At 42.1% G+C, this 27,239-nt stretch overlaps 1 pseudogene; it reads left to right on the top strand.

Annotated features, from left to right (window-relative positions):
* LOC103001592 (peptidyl-prolyl cis-trans isomerase A-like) overlaps positions 1-26,892 on the top strand; it is a 33,361-nt pseudogene extending 6,469 nt beyond the window's left edge.
* Positions 26,893-27,239: the final 347 nt, after the last annotated feature.

Raw genomic sequence — 27,239 nt, 5'->3', positions numbered from 1 at the left:
TAAACTTTTAAAGTGTGAGTAGGGAAAGAGGATTATCCGGCAGAGTCTGAAGAAGGATTGCGCTCAGAGAGAAAATCAGGAGAGAATGGTTTCACATGAAGAAAGCATATCAAGAAGAGGGTGGTCACAGTGCCAACGACTGCAAACATTCCTATAGGAAGAAAAAATGGGGAAAAAGAAAGTATCTTGTTCATGGGTTATTTGAAAAAGTCCAGACCACTAATTTTCTATTGTGCACCCATTTTATCCAGGGAAGATAATGTTCTTCTGATTCGAAATGACAGAGCAGACAGTTCAAGGAGGGAATTGCAGCCACACGTTCATCGGGAGACGGCAGGAGATAATTTAACCATTTACAACACACACAGGCCCTCCGGTCACCCTAACGACGGATGTTCCTGCTGCTGAAGAACCACACAGGTATCATCTCAGTCACTGTCAGTAAATTTTGTCATCACCTGTAGAACAGGAGACAGATGCCAGGAGATTGGGGATGGGCAAAGGTTGCTGAGAATTTCAAGACAAGGGAAACAAATGGGGACTTAGAGAATAACACCGTCAGTCTGGCCCTGCATCCTAACAAGGTGTTTGGAAGCAGGAGGGGTCAGAGGTGACTCCAGGGCTTAGGACCAGGTCACTGATTGATGGTGGGGACATCAAAAAATAACACAGAAGCCTGGGCCACACTTTTGCAGGAAAGAGAATGTAACTTGGCTCTCTTGGGCCCGAGCTGATGCTGGGCTGTGCACATGTAAACACTGCAGACGAGGTGACACTCCAGAGAAGAGGACCGTCCCACCTGCAGATTCACACGTGGGAGCCCCCGCATGGCTGATGTTTCCTGTAATGGTATGAAAATAACCATTCTCAGAAAGTGGTAGGAAGAGGAAGGCCCTGGGCTAAGGACTGGACCTCGAGTGCTCAGTGCTGTTGGTAGTGAGAGGAAAAGGATGCTCAGGAAGGTCGGGGGAGAAGCAGGAACAGGCAGCGTCAGGAGTCCCGTGAGCGCACCAGCCTCTCGCTCACCCGCTCGTGACCTTTCACGACTTGTCCCCTCTGCCTGGGATGCCCTTCCCCCACACCCCAGCCCATCACCAGGGAAACTTCTCTTCCCCCTTAAAACTGCACCTCACGTGTCACCATCTCCAGAGGACCTTCCCTGACCCTCCTCCCTTCTGCCCCCTCAAACACACACACACACACACACACACACACACACAGCCCACCCCACCCCATTCCTTTCCTGTGCATGTGTTTTTACAGGCGCGCACACCACACGAGTATCAGTTGTCTGTGAGGGAAGGATCTGCTCCAGGCCTCTCTCCTTGGCTTGTGGATGGCCGTCTTCTCCCCCGTCTCTCACATCATCTCCCCTCTATCCGTGCCTCTGTGTCCACATTTCCCGTTTTCATAAGACACCAGTCATACGGGATCTCATGGTGTTTACTTGGTTAACTCTGTAAAGACCCTGTTTCCAAATACAGTCACATTCTGAGGTCCTGGGAATTAGGATTCAACATGCGTATTTTGCAGGATACCATTCAACTCTTAACGATGGCCAAGCTGAACCCGTTTTCTAAGGGCTGGTCTTCTCCTTATTACCCATAAACAGAACAGAAAAATACTGAATGATGATATCCTATGTAGAGGGTCCAGTCCTCAAATCCTTTCCATTTTATGTGAAAGAAAACCAGAAATATTGGTATAGACCCATTTGAACACATGCACAAACACAAACCCGAAGGAGTTCTGGAACTTCAGCCTCACCTACAAATGCTCCCCTAGGACAGACCCAGCCCTGACCTGGCTGCTCAGCTGACTTAGGGTTACTCACCTACCAACAGCGTGAGGCAGAGGGGTCTCAGAATACGCAAGGCGCCCACTGCTGCCAAACACAGCAGGTCACAGGAAGCCCACGGCCAGGTAGAGCAACAGGAGAAGGAGCCGGGCCGAACTTGGGAAAGTCTCCTCACCTCTCTCAGCCCCAATTTCTCATCAGTAAAGTGCACATGAGAATAATAGTGCAGCCCACTGGCTCATTCTAAAGATTAAGTAAGATATGAAGCTAAAATGTACATCACAGTGCCTGACAGATAGTAAGTGGTCCATAAATGTTAGCTTGAAGAGATGTAAAGCGTGGCCAGGTGTGAGGTAAGTACTCATTCTCCCTGGTTCACTGGATTTAGAAGCGATAACCAGGTGGCCTCTTACGTCACTTAGCATCCTCTGGAGGCCGAAATGCTAGCCCACTCCCATTGCTGGAGTTCAATGTGTTAAGACAGCTTCACTCTGATGATTCCTCGTTTCATAGAAGGCTTGCTTTGAGATCCATACTACAAGAGGGGTTCTCCCAAACACACACAGGCAGTATAGACCAAGGCAATCGTTTCCATGACAACAAGGAACCTAGGAAAGTGACAGGTAAACTTCTGCCACGTCCCTGCCTCATCCCACTCTTCTCACAGGTGAGTTTTTTGCCTCATGGTTTTGAGACACTGAAAAATCCAACAGCCCACCTTAGAATATGGGCCACAGAAAAGATACTTAAAAGGCAAGTCCAGTCTGCCTAAGGTTCTGAATGGACATCAATCATTCCTTTAGTTTAATGCAGATGTCAGACCAAGGGTAAGAGAATGTGTGTATAGGGTGGGTGGCATTCATAGCTTGTCATCATGTGTTGAAACAGTTCTTGATTTCACTGAGGATAGGCAATAAGAAGCTCTTTTCTTCAGGTCAACACAGTCTGGTCAGGTGAGCTCTGGGGCGCTTGCTTCATTAAAGCAGAAGTTTAGCCCCTGGAGGAAGGACACCACCTAACACTTGGAGCACGAGGAACGTCTCGGCAAAAGCAAACCAGCCTCGCTGTGCTCTGGAGCCGCGGCACAGACGCTCTCAGGAGATGCTGGTGGAGCTGAACAAAGCTGAGTTAGGCAGCTCCTCACCGACTGGCACCGCGACATCATTTCACCGCCTTCCTTCCTCTCTCAGCACCGCGTCCACTGGTTATGAACTGTCGCCAATTTCGCCCTGAAACTCTCTATGGAGTCTTGTCAGCCTGTTCTTGTTCACTGCCTCAGCCTTGTGTCAGGCTCTCATGGCTCACATTCGTCCTTCGCCCCCCTTTGGCACCACAGATATAAGGAAATCCGAAATCCCCGGCACGCCATTCAGAGGCGCTCTACACCGGGGCGCCAAGCTCTGTTTCCAGGCTGTTTCTCACCACTCCCCACCCGAACTCTGCTGCACCCACAAGGGCCATCCCCATCCCTTTCTCTGAAACCTCAGACAAACTCCTTGGCCACTGCTTTTTCTCTCGCTGCTTTTTCAACCTTTAAAAGCCTTTTCACCTCCTCAGTTACATCTTACCCCCTGCCTATCAAAGCCTCCTCAACCATCAGAGACCTTCGCTTCCTCTGGGAAAGAATTAAAGTCTCCAAACCTCTGTAAGTCTTTCATTTTATTTTTTTTCTTACGACACTAGGAGGTAGTGTACTTTAGGAGAAAAGGTGGAGTCAAATAAGTTTTGTTTAAAATCCCGGATCTACTACTTTTTAGGAGTCTGACTTTGGGCATGTTATGTAACCTCTCTATGCCTAAATTTCCTTATAACAGAAGTTACTGGTATGATATAAGCACTCAAATATGATCTCCCTTGTTCTTTCCCAGCATGGTCTGTGTGCTAGCATGCTCTCTCTCTGTCTCATATATGTGTATATATACATATAATACACGCATATATTATACATCCATAGGCACAATAGAGGTACTCAATAACTATTTGTTGAATTAATGAAAAATTAGTATATTCTTAATGAACGCTTTTTAGTTGAGCTGATTCATTCCATTAAACATTTGCATTCTGATCACAGGAGGAAGCTAAGCTAGCGAAAGAAAAAAAATGTCATGCCCCCCAATTCCAGTCCAGCATTCACCATCTTTATCATTGTCACCACCACCACCACCATTTCTTTCTTCTTACTGCACTCTTCTTCCTATGGAAACTTTATTCCAAAGAGAACAAAGCACCTAATTACCCTTACAATAGTTCTATCTTATAATTAATCAAAACCACCTGGGAAAGCAAGTGAAAAATTCCAATTTTTTCAGTCCAATTCCCCTTCCTAAGATTATGTGTGGAATGACTTCAGAAGAGGATTCATCATAGTGAGGGTGCAGATCCCTGCCTTTAGAAATCAGAGCTGCCTGACTACAGAGCTGATGGCCATGGACACTCAAGGACAAGGCCCACATTCAGCAGGTGCTCAATATTATGAGAAAGCGTCAATAAACACACAAGAGGAAGTGCCCCCAGTTGATTCAATTCTGATGTTCATCATCTAACACATCTTCCAGTGTCAAATAATTACTAAGTGCAGCCAAAGGCATCTTTACCTTTACAAAATGACTGTATATTTCTTAGGTAATGCAAATACCTCCTGAAATAAAACCCAGAGCAATTCATACAGAGTCATTGAAGAGTTCATACCTTTTGTCTAAATAATATGAATTCTCAAAATTTATCCTCACAAAATCATTTCCAAAGGAACAAAACCCAATATGCACAAAAATATTTACTGTTTTTTTAATAATAGCAAACATATGGAAACACTTTAAATGTCCAAGAATAGGGAAATAATTCTTTTTTTTTTCCCCAGAGGCACTCCCTGTTTATTTAATTTGATCACTTCGACATCATAGGGTTGTGAGGATAATTCAGGTGAACTGCGAAGTGTATAATCGGCCCTTCAGAACTGTCAGCTTTATAATGATATTTTGTCCCAAACCCTCAGCGTCCATAAAAATCTGGCCTCTGCAGTCTCATTTCTTCCTATTCCCGACACACAGACCCTCCCTTGGGAGTAGGGTCTCCACCATCAGACCTGCTCTTCTCTCCCGACTTCTACGTTTACACCCACCACGCATCAAATGCTACAGACCAGGCTCTGTAGTAAGAAAGTTCCATAAATTCTCTCAGTCAAACCACCAAAAGCCCTTAGGAGGTCGCTTCTCTCACTGCTACCATTTTAGAGAGCGGGGCACAGGCCCTGAGGGTTTGAGCGACTTCCCCAACGTCAACTCAGGCAGCGAGGCCCCTTCCCAGGCCGGAGGCGCACCCTCGGTCGGCGCAAACCCCGCCCAGCGCCGCACTTCCGGCCACTTCCCCGCTCCCCCCGCGCGCCCCTCTCACCGAGAGCCTGAGTCAGGCCCCTGAGGGCACGCTCCACCGTCCTGGGTGGTTTTCCCCTTTTCTCCGCCAGAGACTGAGGGTGAGATCCACGTTGGTGTCCCAGACGCGAGGAGGTCACCCCGAGGTCCTCGGACGGAGGGTCCAACGGCCAAGTCCCGCGGGACAGGGAGGGAATGTCCCGCCGCGGGCCAGGGTGTGGTGGGGGGGAGGGGCGGCTCCGCGCGAGACTTGCCGGGAACGGCGATCACGTGGTGGGGAGGAGGCGCCAGCGCGCCCAGCCAGGGAACTCATTCTCTTTAAAGGGGAAGTCCTGGTACCCCTCTGGGTCTGAGTTTCCTTAGCTGTAAATTGGAAATAATATTTACTTAATTGTTTTAATTGTTTTGCAAATTACTTAATGCAAATAAAGTAGGTACATTCGAAATTGGGTTCCAAGAGAGTCCCCGTGTTAGTAAACCGCCTTTTCGCTTGAGCTCTTTTGAAAGGTTTTTATTTATTGTTCCTTGCAGTCCAGTGATCTTGGATTCCGATGAGCCATGTGGTGCAGAGACAGACACAGAGAAACATGGCCCTCTCTTCACTCTACCCATAAGTGGGTGAAAAAATGCAATAAATGTTTAATTATAGGTGACACAAATTACCAGATATAACACCTATAAAAATGTCATTCCAATTCTGTTTTTCCACAGAGATGCATGTTGGCAATGGGCCACCCACTGCTCAGCACCATATGTGCAAGATCTCATTAAATACTGATTATTTCTTCCATCTTACAGATGAGGAAACGGAGGCTCAGAAAAGTTATATATCATGAGTTGAGGAGATGAAATTTCTGTATGGAAGAGTTTAGGCCTGCAGTCTCCGTGAGTATGTGAGAGAGAGAGAGAGAGAGAGAGAGAGAGAGAGAGTGTGTGTGTGTGTGTGTGTGTGAGAGAGAGAGAGAGAGAGAGAACGAAAGAAAGAACACAGAAGTGAACAGCCAGGAGTGGGAGTTGGCTAAAGGACTGACTTGTTTTGAAGTTAAATTTGCCTACAAAACAGTTTTTTTACTTAGTGTTTTTTGTTTGTTTTTGTTTTAAATTTTTTGCATGGTTTGTGGAAGTTACTCAAGATTAGGGTACTTGTCTTGAAGCTTCATTTGTATCTGATGCAATCTGTCTTTATCAGTGCTTAGGTATGTGTTCCTTTGGGGTGGATTGTGGAGCATAGGGCTGTTGAACCATCGCATGTGGAAGGCTAAAGTACTTACAAATCCCTCTCTCCTCTCTTGCTCCCCCATTGATTAAAATCTAGTCCAGAGTCACACAGATTGGCCAGACTCTAAAACCAAAGTGCCTAGCCACAAAGGTGACCTCCCTTTACAGGAACAATAATATCTGTTTTTAAATCTCACATTACTAAAGTACTGTATGGTTTTCAAAGAATTTTTTGATCTGTAATTTTATTTAAGTGTGACCCAACTTGCAAAAACAACATTCTTATTTTAATGAGACCAACTTAAAGATACCTTCAAGTAATCCAGATAACCCAGACCTCACCAGCCTGAAAGTTCACATTTATTTTTCATAACCAAAGCAGGAAACTCAAGCCTCCACCAACCTGATTGCTGGAAATCAGGCTTCTATTTCCAAAATATCCCCTTGGTGTATCTTCGGGTACTTTCAGTTGCAGGCATCACACAGGGTCCACTCTGTTCTATATAATGGAATACTACTCAGTGATAAAAAGAAACAAACTACTAATATAAGCACTGGATGATCTTCCAGAGAATTATGCTGAGAGGAAAAAAAAAAGATAATCTCAAAAGATTATACACTCCAGGATGATATTCTTAAAAAGGCAAAACTATAGAAAGAAGTACAGATCTGTGACTGTCAGATTTTCTGGCTGCGGGAGAGTTTGACAATAAAGGGGTGACATGAGAAAATTTTAGGGGGTGATAGAACTGTTTTGCATCCTGACTGTGTTGGTAGTTATGTGAATTTATGCATGTGTTAAAATTCATAGAACTGTACACACCAAAAAAAGTTAATTTTATAGTATGTTAATTAAAAACAATCACAAAGACTAGAGTTGGGGAGAGTTAAGTATGTGGAAAAAAAATAGTGGTATTAGTCAGGATTCTCCACAGAAAGAAACCAATAGAATGGAAGCATGGATGGACGGATGGATGGAGAGGTAGAGAGATAGATAGATACATAGATATATAGATACACAGATAGATACATTTATTATAAAGAATTGGCTCATGTGGTTATGGAGGACGAGAAGTCCCCAGACCAGCAGTGAGCAAGCTGGAGACCCAGGAGCTCTGACGTGGAGTTCCAGTGTGAGTCCAAAAGCCTGAGAACTAGGAGAGCCAATGGTGTAAATTCCAGCCCTAAAGTTGGCAGTCTCAACTCTACTTGAGATCCAAGTCTACTATGGATGCTTTTATTCCTTCTCTGCCTATTATGAGACGTTTGGTATTACTGCTAAACCTACCTCAAATATGGAGGCCAGAAACCACATTAAAGCAGATATGAATCGCTTTAACGTCTCCGACAGACAGCAAAATTTGATGTAAATTCCCCAACCCTAGTGCTATGGACTGAATGTTTTTGTCCTCCCAAAATTCGTATGTTGAAACCCTAATCCCAATGTGATGGTATTAGGAGGTGAGGCCTTTGGGAGGCAATTAGATCACGAGGGTGGAGCCCTCAGGATGGGATTAATGTCCTTATAAGAAGAGAAGCAAGAGGGACATGGGTCCCTCTCTCTCCCAAGATGGGAAGATGGCCTTCTGAAAACCAGGAGGAGGGCTCTCACCAGACACTACACCTGCTGGCACCTGCATCTTGGACTTCCCACCTCCAGAACTGTAAGAAATAAATAAATGTCTGCTGTTTCTGAGGCACCCAGTCTGCGGCATCTTTGTTACAGCAGCTCGAACTCACGAGGACCCCTAGCAGCAATGTGAGTGCCTCGCGGAAGAAGGAAGAGGTGACTCGGTCAGTGTTTGACAGGATGAGGTTCCGGGATCTACGGGGAAATCCAAGTGGAGGCGCCAAGGAGGAAGCTGCGTCTCTAGAAGATAGGTGTGCACGGCGGATCCGGGTGTGAGCGTGTCGGCAGTGAGGTCGTGAGGATGAATGAGGGCCCCTGACCAAGTCTGAAGAGCAGGAATGCCCAGTGCACTCAGGGCAGAGGTTCAGGAAACATAAACTTTTAAAGTGTGAGTAGGGAAAGAGGATTATCTGGCAGAGTCTGAAGAAGGATTGCGCTCAGAGAGAAAATCAGGAGAGAATGGTTTCACATGAAGAAAGCATATCAAGAAGAGGGTGGTCACAGTGCCAACGACTGCAAACATTCCTATAGGAAGAAAAAATGGGGAAAAAGAAAGTATCTTGTTCATGGGTTATTTGAAAAAGTCCAGACCACTAATTTTCTATTGTGCACCCATTTTATCCAGGGAAGATAATGTTCTTCTGATTCGAAATGACAGAGCAGACAGTTCAAGGAGGGAATTGCAGCCACACGTTCATCGGGAGACGGCAGGAGATTATTTAACCATTTACAACACACACAGGCCCTCCGGTCACCCTAACGACGGATGTTCCTGCTGCTGAAGAACCACACAGGTATCATCTCAGTCACTGTCAGTAAATTTTGTCATCACCTGTAGAACAGGAGACAGATGCCAGGAGATTGGGGATGGGCAAAGGTTGCTGAGAATTTCAAGACAAGGGAAACAAATGGGGACTTAGAGAATAACACCGTCAGTCTGGCCCTGCATCCTAACAAGGTGTTTGGAAGCAGGAGGGGTCAGAGGTGACTCCAGGGCTTAGGACCAGGTCACTGATTGATGGTGGGGACATCAAAAAATAACACAGAAGCCTGGGCCACACTTTTGCAGGAAAGAGAATGTAACCTGGCTCTCTTGGGCCCGAGCTGATGCTGGGCTGTGCACATGTAAACACTGCAGACGAGGTGACACTCCAGAGAAGAGGACCATCCCAGCTGCAGATTCACACATGGGAGCCCCCGCATGACTGATGTTTCCTGTAATGGTATGAAAATAACCATTCTCAGAAAGTGGTAGGAAGAGGAAGGCCCTGGGCTAAGGACTGGACCTCGAGTGCTCAGTGCTTTTGGTAGTGAGAGGAAAAGGATGCTCAGGAAGGTCGGGGGAGAAGCAGGAACAGGCAGCGTCAGGAGTCCCGTGAGCGCACCAGCCTCTCGCTCACCCGCTCGTGACCTTTCACGACTTGTCCCCTCTGCCTGGGATGCCCTTCCCCCACACCCCAGCCCATCACCAGGGAAACTTCTCTTCCCCCTTAAAACTGCACCTCACGTGTCACCATCTCCAGAGGACCTTCCCTGACGCTCCTCCCTTCTGCCTCCTCAAACACACACACACACACACACACACACACACACACACACACACACACAGCCCACCCCACCCCATTCCTTTCCTGTGCATGTGTTTTTACAGGCGCGCACACCACACGAGTATCAGTTGTCTGTGAGGGAAGGATCTGCTCCAGGCCTCTCTCCTTGGCTTGTGGATGGCCGTCTTCTCCCCCGTCTCTCACATCATCTCCCCTCTACCCGTGCCTCTGTGCCCACACTTCCCGTTTTCATAAGACACCAGTCATACGGGATCTCATGGTATTTACTTGGTTACCTCTGTAAAGACCCTGTTTCCAAATACAGTCACATTCTGAGGTCCTGGGAATTAGGATTCAACATGCGTATTTTGCAGGATACCATTCAACTCTTAACGATGGCCAAGCTGAACCCGTTTTCTAAGGGCTGGTCTTCTCCTTATTACCCATAAACAGAACAGAAAAATACTGAATGATGATATCCTATGTAGAGGGTCCAGTCCTCAAATCCTTTCCATTTTATGTGAAAGAAAACCAGAAATATTGGTATAGACCCATTTGAACACATGCACAAACACAAACCCGAAGGAGTTCTGGAACTTCAGCCTCACCTACAAATGCTCCCCTAGGACAGACCCAGCCCTGCCCTAGCTGCTCAGCTGACTTAGGGTTACTCACCTACCAACAGCGTGAGGCAGAGGGGTCTCAGAATACGCAAGGCGCCCACCGCTGCCAAACACAGCAGGTCACAGGAAGCCCACGGCCAGGTAGAGCAACAGGAGAAGGAGCCGGGCCGAACTTGGGAAAGTCTCCTCACCTCTCTCAGCCCCAATTTCTCGTCAGTAAAGTGCAGATGAGAATAATAGTGCAGCCCACTGGCTCATTCTAAAGATTAAGTAAGATATGAAGCTAAAATGTACATCACAGTGCCTGACAGATAGTAAGTGGTCCATAAATGTTAGCTTGAAGAGATGTAAAGCGTGGCCAGGTGTGAGGTAAGTACTCATTCTCCCTGGTTCACTGGATTTAGAAGCGATAACCAGGTGGCCTCTTACGTCACTTAGCATCCTCTGGAGGCCGAAATGCTAGCCCACTCCCATTGCTGGAGTTCAATGTGTTAAGACAGCTTCACTCTGATGATTCCTCATTTCATAGAAGGCTTGCTTTGAGATCCATACTACAAGAGGGGTTCTCCCAAACACACACAGGCAGTATAGACCAAGGCAATCGTTTCCATGACAACAAGGAACCTAGGAAAGTGACAGGTAAACTTCTGCCACGTCCCTGCCTCATCCCACTCTTCTCACAGGTGAGTTTTTTGCCTCATGGTTTTGAGACACTGAAAAATCCAACAGCCCACCTTAGAATTTGGACCACAGAAAAGATACTTAAAAGGCAAGTCCAGTCTGCCTAAGGTTCTGAATGGACATCAATCATTCCTTTAGATTAATGCAGATGTCAGACCAAGGGTAAGAGAATGTGTGTATAGGGTGGGGGGCATTCATAGCTTGTCATTATGTGTTGAAACAATTCTTGATTTCACTGAGGATAGGCAATAAGAAGCTCTTTTCTTCAGGTCAACAAAGTCTGGTCAGGTGAGCTCTGGGGCGCTTGCTTCATTAAAGCAGAGGTAGGAGATAAAAACACAATATGCAATTGCAACTGGTATAGCTACATTAACATGAAATAAAATAGAATTTACAGCAATATCAATTAGTAGGGAGAAAGGCTTTAACTTCAGAATGATAAAAGGCTTAATTAATCATGAATATATAACAAAGTGTCTGTCATTTTGTTTGTGCTAAAAATATGGCCAACAATATATAAAAGGATAATTAGTAGAATTATAATAGAATTGAAAATTTTTCAAACATTGCATACTGGTCTCCTTAATGGATAGGTTGAGCAGACAAACATATTAGTAAAGATATTGAAAGCTGGAATTAAACCATTAACAATTTAAACTTTATAACTGCTGTGTAATTCCTGAAGAATACATATTCTAAAAACCATACACCGAACACTTGTAAGCATTGACTATATCCTTGGCTACAAAGCTCGTCTCAATAAAAATCAAACAATTTCAGTTATGGCATATTCTCTGTGATCACAATGTCAGAAATCAACATCACAAAGATAAAATGAAAATTCTTGCTTTTCAAAATTTTAAAATACACTTTAAAAATCTTTAGGTGAAGAAATAAGTCTTAATGGAAATTAGAACTATTTTGAAATAAAAGTTAATACAAATGCTATATCTAAATGTGTGGGATGAAGTTAAAGCCATGCTTAGCAGGAAATTTATTCCTTAAATGCATATATCACAGAAAAAAATAAAGGATGAAGATTAATGCAGTAATAGTCTATTTTAGTAAGTTTAGAAACAAAATGGAAAAATTAACCCCCAGAAGATAAAAAAGAAAATATTAAAGATGAGAGCCAAATTAATGAACCAGTACATGAATATACAATAAAAGAGGGTCAAGAAAACCAAAAATTTGTCCTTTGACATAAATAATAAAATTGATAGACTTCTGGTTTCAGCACTTATAGGAAAAGAGCTTGAAAGTTGCCATTTCCTTTCTTACGAAAAGAAAAAAGCTGAACAGTTGAAAATCAACAACTTTTCTTGGATCCTTCAGAGAATCAAAGTATCAGAGCAAACTGCCACCCCAAAGTCTATAATGACAGGCAAATACAGAGACTTATAACAGAGAACTGCTAATTTGTAGCAAAAGGCACTGGAGATAACACATAAATGGTAACAGACAAAATGCTGGAGTTGGAGCGTGGCCTAGCCAGATAATGAGAAACTCCTGGGGACCCAATCTCAGGGAGAATCCCATGCTTTCATGGGCTTTCACTCCAGGAAACACACCATGTTCTCCAAGTAAGGATCCAGGAAAATTTTTCCCTTTGTTTCTAGCAGGAGGGGGAAAATAACCTCTTTGAAATATTCCCAGAGAGTTCTCCACAACAAAGACCTACCCTCCAGCGGAAAAGACTTTAACTGAGCCTTATCCCACCTGGGGGATAGAGCATGTGCCTGACTGCCAGCACCCTCTGTGTGTCACCTAAAAGGGGGATATCTAGGAAGCACTTCCGAAGCTCACAGTTCAGGGACATAGGACCACTAAAATTTTAACTGTAAGATTATAGAACATTTACCCTCTGACACACACCACCACCGTACCAATATAATTCACAGCTGGAAGCAGAGACCCAGAGGAAGTATTTTCATGGAAGCCAATAGACAACAGGGAAGACAAAAAGAAAAAAAAAAAAAGACATGACCAGAATTTGAAACCTCTGTCATCTACAGCTACAGCAAACATTAAATATAGGCAAACTTAACCAAAATGCATAAAACCTCACACTGGAAGTTTATTTAACTTAGTTTGTATTACTCAATACATCATGCCTAGTGTTAACAACAAATTACAAGGTATGTTAAACAAAAAGAAAAAACAGTCTGGAAAGACAAAACAAGCATCAAAATAAGACTCAGATGTGACATATATTTTGGAATTATCAAGCAGGAAATTTAAAATAACAATGAGAATATGTTAAGGAGTGTAATGGAAAAGTAGACAATATGAAAAAATAAATGAGTAATATAAGCAGAGAGACAGACACTATGAGAAACAATCAAAAGAAAATTCTGGAAAACTAAAACATGGTAACATAAATGAAGAATGCCTTTGATGGGCTCATCAGAAGAATGGGCATGGCTGGAGAAAGAATCAGTGAACTCGAAGATGTGTCAATAGAAACTTCCTAAATTATAATACAAAGGGGAAAAAAGAATGAAAAATAAAAGAACAAAATAAGAATTCCAAAAATGTGTAACACATGAATAATTTGAATATCAGAAGGAGAAGAAAGAGAACAAAGTAGAAGAATACTTGAACTAGGACTGTCGATGTCCAAGGGCAAGAGAAAATGGATATCTCAGCTCAAGCAAAGACAACAAATTCACCCTTTCTCCACCTGTTTGTTCTATTCAGGGGCTCAAGGGATTGAATGATACCCTTCCACATTAGTGATGGAAGATCTTCTTTACTCAGTTTACCAATTCAAATGCTAATCTCTCTAAGAAACATTCTCACAGACACACCTAAAAATAATGTTTTACCAGCTATGTGGGCATCCCTTAGTGTAGTCAAGTTAACACATAACAAGGTTAGGGGGCCTCTCTTATTTTCTAAAGCCTTCAACTAGTTGGATGAGGCTCACCCACCTTATGGAGGAAAATCTGTTTTACTCAAAGTCTGTTGATTTAAATGCTAATCTCACCTTAAAAAAATACCTTCACAGTGACATTTAGACTTGTGTTTGACCAAATATCTGGGTACTGGGCCCTAGCCAAGTTGACACTTAAAATTAACCACAGAGGACTTCCCTGGTGGTCCAGTGGTTAAGACTCCCTGCTTTCACTCCAGGGGGTATAGGTTTGATCCCTGGTCAGGGAACCAAAATCCCACATGCCGTGTGGCACGGCAAAAAAAAAAAAACAAACAGATTAACGAGGGATATTACATAATGATAAAGAGTTAAATTTTATAAAAAGACATAATGATTCTAAATGCATATGTTGTTAACAACAGAGTGCCAAAATACATGAAACAAAAACTGATTGAAATTTAAGGAGAAATAGACAAATCATCTATTGGGGTTGGAAACTTCTGTCAAATAAAAACAAATCTGGACTTAGATAAGGAGAGATTTTATTCAGAAGAAAAACTATTGTAACAGGAAGATCTACCCCATCTCAGAAATCTGCAAGCGTCTCAAAATCAAACAAAAACGTAAGCAGTACCTTGGGAACTACCAATTAGAAGAAATGCCCAGCAGGGTCTGACAGGACAAGTGTCACACTGTGGTCAGCCAATTCTCAATATAAACTGATAAGAGAAGATGTTCTGCATTTGCTCACACTTGGGGACAAGCAAAGTTCAGGGGCCCTAAGGAAGAGAGAAACCTGACTAAATTTTGGTCAAGACAGAATAGAGAGTAAGAAATAGACAACTGTGGACACTTGGTCAGTCAAAACTCCCCTGTTAGTAATTGATAAATCAACCAGGCAGAAAATCAATAGGATGTAGACGACCTAAACAGCACTATCAGGCAAACTGGTCTAATTGAGACTTATGAAATACTCCATCCAACAAGAGTAGAATTCACCTTCTTCTCAAGTCACATGAATTTTCTCAAGAACAGTCACCAAGATAAACCACATTCTGGGCCATAAAACACACCTTAACCCCTTTAAAGGAAAGTGTATGGAGTGATATCAGCAAGATGTTGAAAACCTTGGATCCTCCTTCCTCCCACAAACAAACTGGTTCAGCAACAATTCATGGACAAATTCCCACTGTGAGAAATCTAGAAACTAAGAGAAAGTCTCCTGCACCCGGGGAAAGCTAAACCAGACTCGCTGAAGCGGGTAGGGAGATTTGGGACACCTCTCACTGGGGTCCCTGATCCCAGCCCAGCACCATAGGATCCAGAAGAGATCCCCTAGCTCCCAACTTCACCCAGGGAAATGAAGGGGTTGGTTCACAAATCCAACACCCCAACTTTTTCAAAGGGGCTCCCTATTGGACTGGCTTTTGTCTTGCTAGTTGGACTTCTGACAGGTCCAGCATAGTCTAGCAGCCAGGGGCAGAGCTGAACTGATGGCTTGGGGTGGTAGATGCCATAGATTCTTTCCTCTGCTCAGCACAGAATGAACAGATGGAAAATCCCAGCTTTCAGCTTCCTCCTGGGGAAGGAAAGAGTTGATCTGTGCAGCCAGCTTCCCAACTTCTCCTGAGATGCCCAAAGACCTAGCATCTATCTCACTAGTCCTAGAGTTCAAACAGGTCCAGCACCATCTACCAGCCCCAGGAGAGACAGAAGTCACAGAGCTTGGGCTAGTAGATGCCTTCCCTTGCTCAGCACACAGTGAGCAGATAAAAAACCCAAGCTCTCAGTTTCCCCCTGAGGAGGGAAAGAATTATTAGAGGCCCCAGAACCTCTGGCAGGACTGATTTGTTGAAGTCTTGTCCTATACGTGGCCAGCCCATGAAGACTGGGAGAAGTGCCTGCTTTGTCTAATGCACAGACACCAACACAGAGAGTCAAGGAAAATGAAGAAAAAGATATCCTAAACCAGTCAAATCTAAAGAACAAGGCAATTCTCCAGAAACCAAACCTAATAAAAGAAATCACACAGTGTATATTCTCATACCACAAAGCAATTAAATCAGAAATAAACAGCAGGAAGGTAGCTCTAAAGTTCCCAAATATTTGGAAATTAAACAATACATTTTTAAATAACACAACAAACAAAGAAAATGTCTCAAGAGAAATTTTTAAAAATACTTTGAACCTAATGAATATAAAATACAACTTATCAAATTTTGTGAGATGAGTGGAAAGTAGTGCTTAGAAGGAAATTCATGGTATAAAATACATATTTTAGAAATGAACAGTGATCTATTATCTATAATTTAAGTTTATATCTTGGGAAACTAAAGAAAAAATACATTTAAGTCTAAAACTAGAATAAAAATAGAAATAATAAATATTAGAGCAGAAATCAATAGAATTTAAAACAGGACAAAAATAGAGAAAATCAAAGAAACCTAAAGCAGTTTCTTTGAAAAGATAAAAATAAGTGATAAACCTGCAGACAGGCTAACCAAAAGAAAAAGAGAGAGTACAAGATATAAATATCATAAATGAAAGAAGGATCATACAACTGATCCTATGAAAATTTAAAAGATAACAACAGAATACTATTAACAATTCCATGCCCACAGTTCTGATAACCTGAATGAAATGGACCATTTGTTTGAACAACACAAACTACAAAAAGTCACACAAAGAGAAACAGATAATCTGGGTAGGCCTAAAACTATTACAGAAAATAAAAATTAATAACCTTCCAAAAAGGGAAGCACTAGACCCAGATGATTTCACTGGTGAATTCTAACAAACACTTAATGAAGAAATAATATCAATTCTCTATAATCTCTTTTGGGAAATAGGAACAGAAGGAACACTTCCTAACTCATTTTATGAGGCCAACATTTCCCTTTTATGAAATCCGGATAAAGATATCACAAGAAAGAAAAACTATAGACCATTCTCTCATGAGCATAGATACAAAAATCTCCAACAAAACATTAACAAATTGAATCCCGCACTGTATTAAAAAATATACACCATGATAAAGCATATATGCAAGGCTGGTTCAACATGCAAAAATCAATCAATGCAAACCATATCAATAGTCTAAAGAAAAAAATAACGTGATAAGATCAATTGATGCAGAAAAGCATCAGACAATAACTTACATCCATTCATGATAAAAACTCTTAGCAAACTAGGAATACAGAGACAGATTCTCTACATGGTAAATAACACAAAAAATCTATAGCTAACATCATACTTCATGATGAGAAAGTATATGCTTGACCACTTTGGGGAACAAGGCAAGGATGTTCTCGCTCGCCACTCCAATTCAAAATTATACTGGAATTCCTAGCTAGTGCAAAAAGACAAGAGGGGGGGAAAGGGGTTACAAATTAGAAAGGAAGAAATAAAAATATCTTTGCAATAGTGATTTTCTATGTAGAAAATCCTCCCCAAAAAAAGTCAAGAAAAACTTCTGGCACGAATAGCAATTATAGTAAGTTTGTATTATATAAAGATAATATAAAAATGTCCATTGCTGTGGAGATCTTCAAGATGGCATAAGAGTAAGACGTGGAGATCACCTTCCTCCCCACAAATACATCAGAAATACATCTACATGTGGAACAACTCCTACAGAACACCTGCTGAACGCTGGCAGAAGACCTCAGACCTCCCAAAAGGCAGGAAACTCCCCACGTACCAGGGTAGGGCAAAAAAAAAAAGAAAAAACAGAGACAAAAGAATAGGGACGGGACCTGCACCAGTGGGAGGGAGCTGTGAAGGAGGAAAGGCTTCCACACACTAGGAAGCCCCTTCTCGGGCGGAGACTGCGGGTGGTGGAGCGGGGAGCTTCGGAGCCACGGAGGACAGCGCAGCCACAGAGGTGCGGAGGGCAAAGCGGAGAGATTCCCGCACGGAGGCTCGGCGCCGAGCAGCACTCAGCAGCCCGAGAGGCTTGTCTGCTCCCCCGCCGGGGCGGGCGGGGCTGGGAGCTGAGGCTCGGGCTTCGGAGGTCAGATCGCAGGGAGAGGACTGGGGTTGGCTGTATGAACACAGCCTGAAGGGGCTAGTGCGCCACAGCTAGCCGGGAGGGAGTCCGGGAAAAAGTCTGGAGCTGCCGAAGAGGCAAGAGACTTTTTCTTCCCTCTTTGTTTACTGGGGCGCGAGGAGAGGGGATTCAGAGCGCCGCTTAAAGGAGCTCCAGAGACGGGCATGGGCCCCAGCTATCAGCGCGGACCCCAGAGACGGGCATGAGACGCTAAGGCTGCTGCTGCCGCCACCAAGAAGCCTGTGTGCGAACACAGGTCACTCTCCACACCTCCCCTCCTGGGAGCCTGTGCAGCCCGCCACTGCCAGGGTCCCGTGATCCAGGGACAACTTCCCCGGGAGAACGCACGGCGTTTTCTTTAAGAAAATAATCTGGCCTTCACAGGCAAATTCTATCAAACATTTAGAGAAGAGCTAACACCTATCCTTCTCAAACTCTTCTAAAATATAGCAGAGGGAGGAACACTCCCAAACTCATTCTACGAGGCCACCATCACTCTGATACCAAAACCAGACAAAGATGTCACAAAGAAAGAAAACTACAGGCCAATATCACTGATGAACATAGATGAAAAAATCCTCAACAAAATACTAGCAAACAGAATCCAACAGCACATTAAAAGGATCATACACCATGATCAATTGGGGTTTATCCCAGGAACGTAAGGATTCTTCAATATAGGCAAATCAATGTGATGCACCATATTAACAAACTGATGGAGAAAGACCATATGATCATCTCAATAGATGCAGAAAAAGCTTTGGGCAAAATTCAACACACATTTATGATAAAAACCCTCCAGAAAGTAGGCATAGAGGGAACTTATCTCAATATAATAAAGGCCATATATGACAAACAGACAGCCAACATCGTTCTCAATGGTGAAAAACTGAAACCATTTCCTCTAAGATTCGGAACAAGACAAGGTCGTCCACTCTCACCACTATTATTCAACATAGTTTTGGAAGTTTTAGCCACAGCAATCAGAGGAGAAAAAGAAATAAAAGGAATCCAAATCAGAAAAGAAGAAGTAAAGCCATCACCGATTGCAGATGACACGATAATATACATAGAGTATCCTAAAGATGCTACCAGAAAACTACTAGAGCTAATCAATGAATTTGGTAAAGTAGCAGGATACAAAATTAATGCACAGAAATCTCTTGCATCCCTATACACTAATGATGAAAAATCTGAAAGAAAAATTAAGGAAACACTCCCATTTACCACTGCAACAAAAAGAATAAAATACCTAGGAATAAATCTACCTGAGGAGACAAAAGACCTGTATGCAGGAAACTGTAAGACACTAATGAAAGAAATTAAAGATGATACCAACAGATGGAGAGATATACTATGTTCTTGGATTGGAAGAATCAACATTGTGACAATGACTGTACTACCCAAAGCAATCTACAGATTCAATACAATCCCTGTCAAACTACCAATGGCATTTTTCACAGAAGTAGAACAAAAACATTTCACAATTTGTATGGAAACCCAAAAGACCCCAAATAACCAAAGCAATCTTGAGAAAGAAAAATGGAGCTGGAGAATCAGGCTCCCTGACTTCAGACTATACTACAAAGCTACAGTAATCAAGACAGTATGGTACTCGCACAAAAACAGAAATATAGATCAATGGAACAGGATAGAAAGCCCAGAGATAAACCTACGCACATATGGTCACCTTATCTTTGATAAAGAGGGCAAGAATATACAATGGAGAAAAGACAGCCTCTTCAATAAGTGGTGCTGGGAAAACTGGACAGCTACCTGTAAAAGAATGAAATTAGAACACTCCCTAACACCATACACAAAAATAAACTCAAAACGGATTAAAGACATAAATGTAAGACCAGACACTAGAATACTCTTAGAAGAAAACATAGGCAGAACACTCTATGACATAAATCACAGCAAGATCCTTTTTGACCCACCTCCTAGAGAAATGGAAATAAAAACAAAAATAAACAAATGGGACCTAATGAAACTTAAAAGCTTTTGCACAGCAAAGGAAACCATAAACAAGATGAAAAGACAACCCTCAGAATGGGAGAAAATATTTGCAAATGAAGCAAGTGACAAAGGATTAACCTCCAGAATTTACAAGCAACTCATGCAGCTCAATATCAGAAGAACAAACAACCCAATCCAAAAATGGGCAGAAGACCTAAATAGACATTTCTCCAAAGAAGATATACAGATGGCCAACAGACACATGAAAGGGTGCTCAATATCACTAATCATTAGAGAAATGCAAATCAAAACTACAGTGAGGTATCACCTCACACTGGTCAGAATGGCCATCATCAAAAGATCTACAAACAATAAGTGCTGGAGATGGTGTGGAGAAAAGGAAACCCTCTTGCACTGTTGGTGGGAATGTAAATTGATACAGCCACTATGGAGAACAGTATGGAGGTTCCTTAAAAAACTAAAAATAGAACTACCATATGACCCAGCAATCCCACTACTGGGCATATACCCTGAGAAAACCATAATTCAGAAAGAGTCAAGTACCACAATGTTCACTGCAGCACTATTTACAATAGCCAGGACATGGAAGCAACCTAAGTGTCCATTAACAGATGAATGGATAAAGAAGATGTGGCACATATATACAATGGAATATTACTCAGCCATAAAAAGGAACGAAACTGAGTTATTTGTATTGAGGTGGATGGACCTAGAGACTGTCATACACAGTGAAGTAAATTAGAAAGAGAAAAACAAATACTGTATGCTAACACATATATATGGAATCTAAAAAAAGAAAAAAAAATGAAAAAAGAAAATGGTCAGAAGAACCTAGGGGCAAGACGGGAATAAAGATGCAGACCTACTAGAGAATGGACTTGAGGATATGGGGAGGGGGAAGGGTAATCTGGGACAAAGTGAGAGAGTGGCATGGACATATATACACTACCAAACGTAAAATAGATAGCTAGTGGGAAGCAGCCTCATAGCACAGGGAGATCAGCTCCATGCTTTGTGACCACCTAGAGGGGTGGGATAGGGAGGGTGGGAGGGAGGGAGACACAAGAGGGAAGAGATATGGGGACATATGTATATGTATAACTGATTCACTTTGTTATAAAGCAGAAACTGATACACCATTGTAAAGCAATTATACTCTAATAAAGATGTCAAAAGATGAATAGAAGTAACTTTACCCTGGAGAAACCCTACCTCAGCCATGTGATCAAGGTCATTAAAAGTCATAAGTCTTGTTGATAGTGTATAACCTAACCCCAGTCTAATTATAAGAAAAGCAGCAGACAAATCCCAGTTTAAGGATGTTCTATAAAATACCTCACCAATACCTAAAAATGTTGACACCAAAACTACAAGGCAAGTCTGAAAAATTGTCACTGTCTTAGAGGAGCCTCAGGATACATGACAGCTAAATGTGATATGAGATCATTGATGGGATCCTGAAACAGAAAAAGGACATTATGTGAAAAGTTTTAAAAAATTGGAATAAGGTATGGACTTTAGTGAATAATTGGATACCAATATTGGTGGCTTGTTACCAAATTTATGATACTAATATAATATGTTAATAATAGGGGAAACTGGGTGCAGTGTATACCGGAAGTCTGTACTGTCTTTGCAATTTTTCGGTAATTAAAATTTTTCTGTAATTAACTTTTGTAATTTTTCTGCAATTAACTTTTGCAATTTTCCTGCAATTAATTAAAATTAAAGATAACATTTATTCTAAAAATTCAATAAATGTCTGCCAAAACACATTAAGAATGAACAACAAAAGACTGTCACAGATCTTTCAGATGTTAATAAGGGAATGTCATGAACAACTTTATGGTAATACACTTAATATTTAGATACAATGTATAAATTTCTGGAAAACTATAATTTACCAAAAATTACCCAGAAGCAATTTAAAACTGAATAGTTCTTTAATGATTAAAGCATTTGCATTAGTAATGAAAATCTTCCTACATTGAAAGCTGCAGGTACAAAGAGCTTCACTAGTAGTTCTACCAAACGTTCAAGACAGCAATAATTCCAGCATTACACTAACTATTATTCCCAATAATTGAATAAGAAGGTACAGTTTGCAACTCATTCTGTGAGTCTAACAACAGCTTGTTAAAAACTCTAACAAGAGTTGTATAAGAAAGGAAAATTACTTGTGAATCTCATTCGAAAGTACATGTGCAAAAATCCTCACAAAATATCAGCAACAGAAAAAAAGGATAATATATCATTAGACTGTGGAGTTATCTCAGAAATGCTGGTTCTGCTTTGCTTTAAAATTTTAATTAATGTAGTGTACCATATTACCATATTAAAACAGGAGAATCATACGATCATCGAAATAGGTGGAGTTAAATCACTTGATATAATTAATAACATAGTCATAATAGAAAGACTTGGCTAGATTTCTATAAGAAAACTTCCTTTAAGGGAATTCCCTGGCAGTCCAGCGGTTAGGACTCTGTGCTTTCACTGCTGAGGGCCTGGGTTCAATCCTTGGTTGGGGAACTAAGATCCCACAAGCCGCACAGTGTGACAAAAAAATAAAAAATTTAAACTTTCTTTACTGGAAAACTGACGGTTACAAAAGATACTTAATGGTGACACACTGAGTAATTTCCATTGAAATGTGGAACAACACAAGGAGGCCCACTACCGCCACTTCAATTTAATATTTGTACTGAAGTCCTATCCAGCATGGTCAAGTTATATTCATCAGAAAGGGGGCAGGGGAAGATGACATTTTATATATATATATGCACATTATATATATAATTATGCACATAAAAATACAAAATAATATAGAGATAAATTATTAGAATTGATAAGTTTAGCAAGTTCTCCATAAAAAAACACATAAAAGAGAATGTTATTTCTATGTACCATCAACAACAGATAGAAAATGACATTTAAAAAGATAACATCTGGGACTTCCCTGGTGGCGCAGTGGTTAAGAATCCGCCTGCCAATGCAGGGGACATGGGTTCGAGCCCTGCTCCAGGAAGACCCCACATGCTGTGGAGCAACTAAGCCCATGCGCCACAGCTACTGAGCCTGCGCTCTAGAACCTGCGAGCCACAACTACTGAGCCCACGTGCCACAACTATTGAAGCCCGTGTGCCTAGAGCCCATGCTCTGCAACAAGAGAAGCCACCGCTATGAGAAGCCTGTGCACCGCATAGAAGAGTAGCCGCAACTAGAGAAAGCCCACGTGCAACAACGAAGACCCAATGCAGACAAAAATTAAATTAAATTAAAAAAATAATTATAAAATTATAGCAATTAAGGCAGTGTGATATTGGTATAGGGACAGTAAAATGGACAGAACAGGAGAAGGCAGAAATAGAGTTGCTATAATGGTTCGGGTCACCAATTTCCAATGTGGTGAGGGGGGTTTTTCCATACCAACAATTCTTGGGACACCAGCTGGGTGTCCTACAAGTTATCTCAATTCTGAAACTATCTACCTGGAGACAGCATCACATTCCACAGGTTAAGGGCTCAGTTCCACAGGACTGCTCCTGACCCCAACTTCAGAGGCCAGTCTCAAGTCCAAGTTATCACCTGTTCTTCTGACCAACGGGCTATAAATCAAAGGTTCCCACAATCTCCTCTTTGGGCTTGATTAACTTGCTACATCAGCTCACAGAACTCAGAGAAACATTTTACTTACTGGATGGTTGGTTATAAAAGGACATGACTCAGGAACAGCAGGATGGAAGAGATGTATAGGCAAGTCATGTGGGAAGGGGCGCAGAGCTTCCAAGCCCTCTCAAGGCACACCACTCTCCCCAAATCTCCACGTTTGCCAACCCAGAATCTTTCCAAACTCCGTCCTTTTGGGGTTTTATGGAGGTTTCATTACATAGGCTTGATTGATTCAATCATTGACCATTGGCAAACTGAATTCAATCTTCAGCCCCTCGGCCCTCCCCAGAGGTGGGGGAGGTTAGTGGAAATTCCAACCCTCTAATCACGTGGTTGGCTCTCCTGGCAATCAGCCCCCACCCGTAGGTTTCTTAAGTGCTTTCCAAAAGTCACGTCATTAACATAACAAGACACCATTATGGCTCTCAATGCTTAGGAAATTCCAAGTGTTTTAGGAGCTCTGAGCCAGAAACAGGACAAAGACCAAATACATACTCCTCATTATAAATCATAATATCATATAGAACCTTCCGTAAATGGATATTTGATTTTTGACAAAAGTAGCACTGCAGAGGAGTGGGGAAATGTCAGGTTTTTTTTTCTTAAATGGTGCTGAGACAATTGGGTATACACAGGGGAAAAAATGAAAAAAAAGAAATTTAACCCTGACTTCACCACACACACATACATCAATATACACAATCCCTCCTCATTCTTTACAGATTTGGTACTTGTGGATTCATTTGCTCACTAAAATTTCTTTGTAATCCCAAAATCAATACTTACAGTGTTTTTGTGGTCGTTTGTGATCATGCACTGAGTGGTGAATTTGAGTCTCTCAACACAGACATTGCCAGCTGAGGTCGAATAAGCAATGCTCTGCCTTGTTTCAGCTCTCATACTGTAAACAAGTGTTCTTTTCAAGGTCTATTTAGCGCCACATTTCTTGCATTTTTTTTTTTCCGCTTGTTTTTGGTGATTTTGCTGTTTAAAATGGCCTCCAAACACAGCACTGGGGTACTGTCCAAGTGTTCCTAAGCAGGCTATGATTTGCTTTATGAGTATTAATAAACTTTGTTCAGGCATGAGTTACAGTGCTGTTGGCCATGAGTTTGTCAACCTAAATAAACCTAGGAGGCAATAATCAAGTAGAAAGCAGTTATTTGTGTCGACTTAGAAAATACACAACGTGAGAGTTGCGAGTTAAGTTTTATTTGGGGCAAAATGAGGACTGGAGCCCGGGAGACGGCATCCCAGATAGCTCTGAGAAACTGCTCCAAAGAGGCAGGGCGGAAGGCCAGTATACATCTGATTTTGGTGAAGGGGGAGTACATGCAATCAAGCACATATTTTTTACAGAAGGTTTCGGCTCATCTCGTGCAGGTTACTGCTAGTCACGAGGAGCAGTCGTCACCATGAAGGTTTTTAGTGCTTTTCTAGATATGAGGAGATACAAGAATTGGGCTCATAAAATTGGCCCCTGAAAATATCTAACTATCTGAAGACTTGTTCTGCCAGTTTTTCCCAGAGCACAGAGTGCCTCATTTCTGCTCTCCACCCTGAACTGCTTTCAGGGGTGTTGAAAATCAGCAGCTGCAGCAGCACCTGATTTAATCCTTGTAGCGATAGATGGCAAGTGCCAATGGTGAGTGCCAATTCGTAGTTGACATTTGAGATCAACGAAGTGCAACTGGGGCACACAGATTCGGGTTGCAACCCGAAGTGTCTCACTAGGGAGTAAAAGTTAGGAGCTTTTAAAGGCAAAGAAGGGGGGTTTGCATTACAAGGAATTTTAATTGGAATTAGAGGCATAAGGGAGGTAAAGTTTGTTACTGTGACAAGTTGCAGGTGTTCTTGCCGACTCCCAGTCCTTGGTTTGTAGTTTGACCCAGTTCAAAAGTTCATGGTTCTGAAACCGTGCAACACAAATTGGGACTTGAACCCACACGCTGGGACTCGAACCCAGCCAGAACCCAGATTGGGGTTCCACCCAGATGGGACATGCATAAAGTCCACCTTGGCAATGGCCTCCCAGCTCTATTCTAAGACCCCTTGACATAAGTGACTCCATTTTATTTCACATTTCACAAGCTCGAAGTTAATGAGTCAACAATTTGGTATATCCAGAAAAAGGAAGAGGAAATTTGTCCATCTGTACATCAGGCAGCTCTGGAAAGTGCCAAAGTCACAGCTATAGTGTGTGATGACGCTATGGAAAAGATGGAAGAGTGGCTAAGTCTGTGGATTTATAAGATGATAACCAATTAATAACAGCATAGTGGGCCTCATTGTTGTGAGGCTGAAAGCCAAAGAAATTTACAGTCAGATTACTCAGGGTTAGGAAAATATTAAACCCTCTTGACTAATCCTGGTTGATTGGCTTGCTTGTTTCAAAAGGCAATATGGTGTGAAAAACGTTAAACTTGTAGGTGAGGCAGGTTCTGCAGGTCAGGAGGCTGTGGAAGAATTTTAAAAGTATCCACTAAGTGTTGTACAGGAAAAGAGTAATGGGAAGAGAAGATTTACAATGCTGATGAGACTGGCTTGTTTTAAAAGGACATTGGCAAAGAACCTGTACAACACAAATGACACTTCAGTTGGTGAAAATGTCACCAGAGACCCATAGGAACCTAATCCTGTATTTTTCCTAAGAGCATAGCTCATCATTTGCTAATTCAGTGTTTATGGTGACTTTGTAGAACATAACTATTGTGAATAATGAGAATCAGGTATATATATTTATATATAATCTTACAAATCAATAAGGTAAAGACAAAGACCTCTACAGAAAAATGAACAAAAGATTTGAACAGTTCCTTCAAAACAGAGTAATTCCACATGTCCAAAAATCATTTGAAATGGTACTCAACCTTATTAGTAATCAGGAAAATATAAATTAAAACCACAGTACTAGAGGCCTTGCAGACGCCGCTGTCCTGAGCCTCCCGCACTGCGCTCCTTGGTCAACTCCATCGTGTTCTTCGACATCGCCATCCAGGGAGAGTCCTTGGGCTGCATCTCCTTCGAGCTGTTTGCAAATTCTAAAGACAGCAGAAAACTTTCACGCTCTGAGCACTAGGAAGAAAGGATTTGGTTACAAAGGTCCCTGCTTTCACAGAATAATTCTGGGATTTATGTGCCAAGGTGGTGACTTCACACACCATAATGGCACTGGTGGCAAGTCCATCTATGGGGAGAAATTTCATGACGAGAATTTCATCCTGAAGCATATGGGTCCTGGCATCTTGTCCACGGCAAATGCTGGCCCCAACACAAACGGTTCCCAGGTTTTCATCTGCACTGCCAAGACTGAGTGGTTGGATGGCAAGCGTGTGGTCTTTGGCAAGGTGAAAGAGGGCAAGAATATTGTGGAAGCCATGTGCTTTGGGTTCAGGAATGGCAAGACCAGCAAGAAGATCACCATTGCTGACTGTAGACAAATCTTATAAATCTGAATTGTGTTTTATCTTAACCACCAGACATTCCTTCTATAGCTCAGGAGAGCACCCCTTCACCCCCATCTGCTTGAAATATCCTATAATTTTTGTGTTCTCACTGCAGTTCTTTCGGTTCCATATTTTCCTAATCCCCTTCCAAGTTTAGCTGGATTGCAAAGTTGTTTATGATTATGAAATAAAAACTAAAAAAAACAGCAAAAAACCCGACAGTACAAGATCATTACCCACATTCCAGACTGGCAAATTTTTACACTCTGATAATATCCAGTGGTGAAAAACATATAATTCTAATACTCTATCGGTGGAAGTGTGCAATTAATATAACCACTTTGGAAAAC

The sequence above is a fragment of the Balaenoptera acutorostrata genome, chromosome X (genome assembly GCF_949987535.1).
Source record: "Balaenoptera acutorostrata chromosome X, mBalAcu1.1, whole genome shotgun sequence".
Taxonomy (NCBI): domain Eukaryota; kingdom Metazoa; phylum Chordata; class Mammalia; order Artiodactyla; family Balaenopteridae; genus Balaenoptera; species Balaenoptera acutorostrata.
Note: the sequence above shows the minus strand (reverse complement) of the source record. Positions and strands in the feature narration are given on the sequence as shown.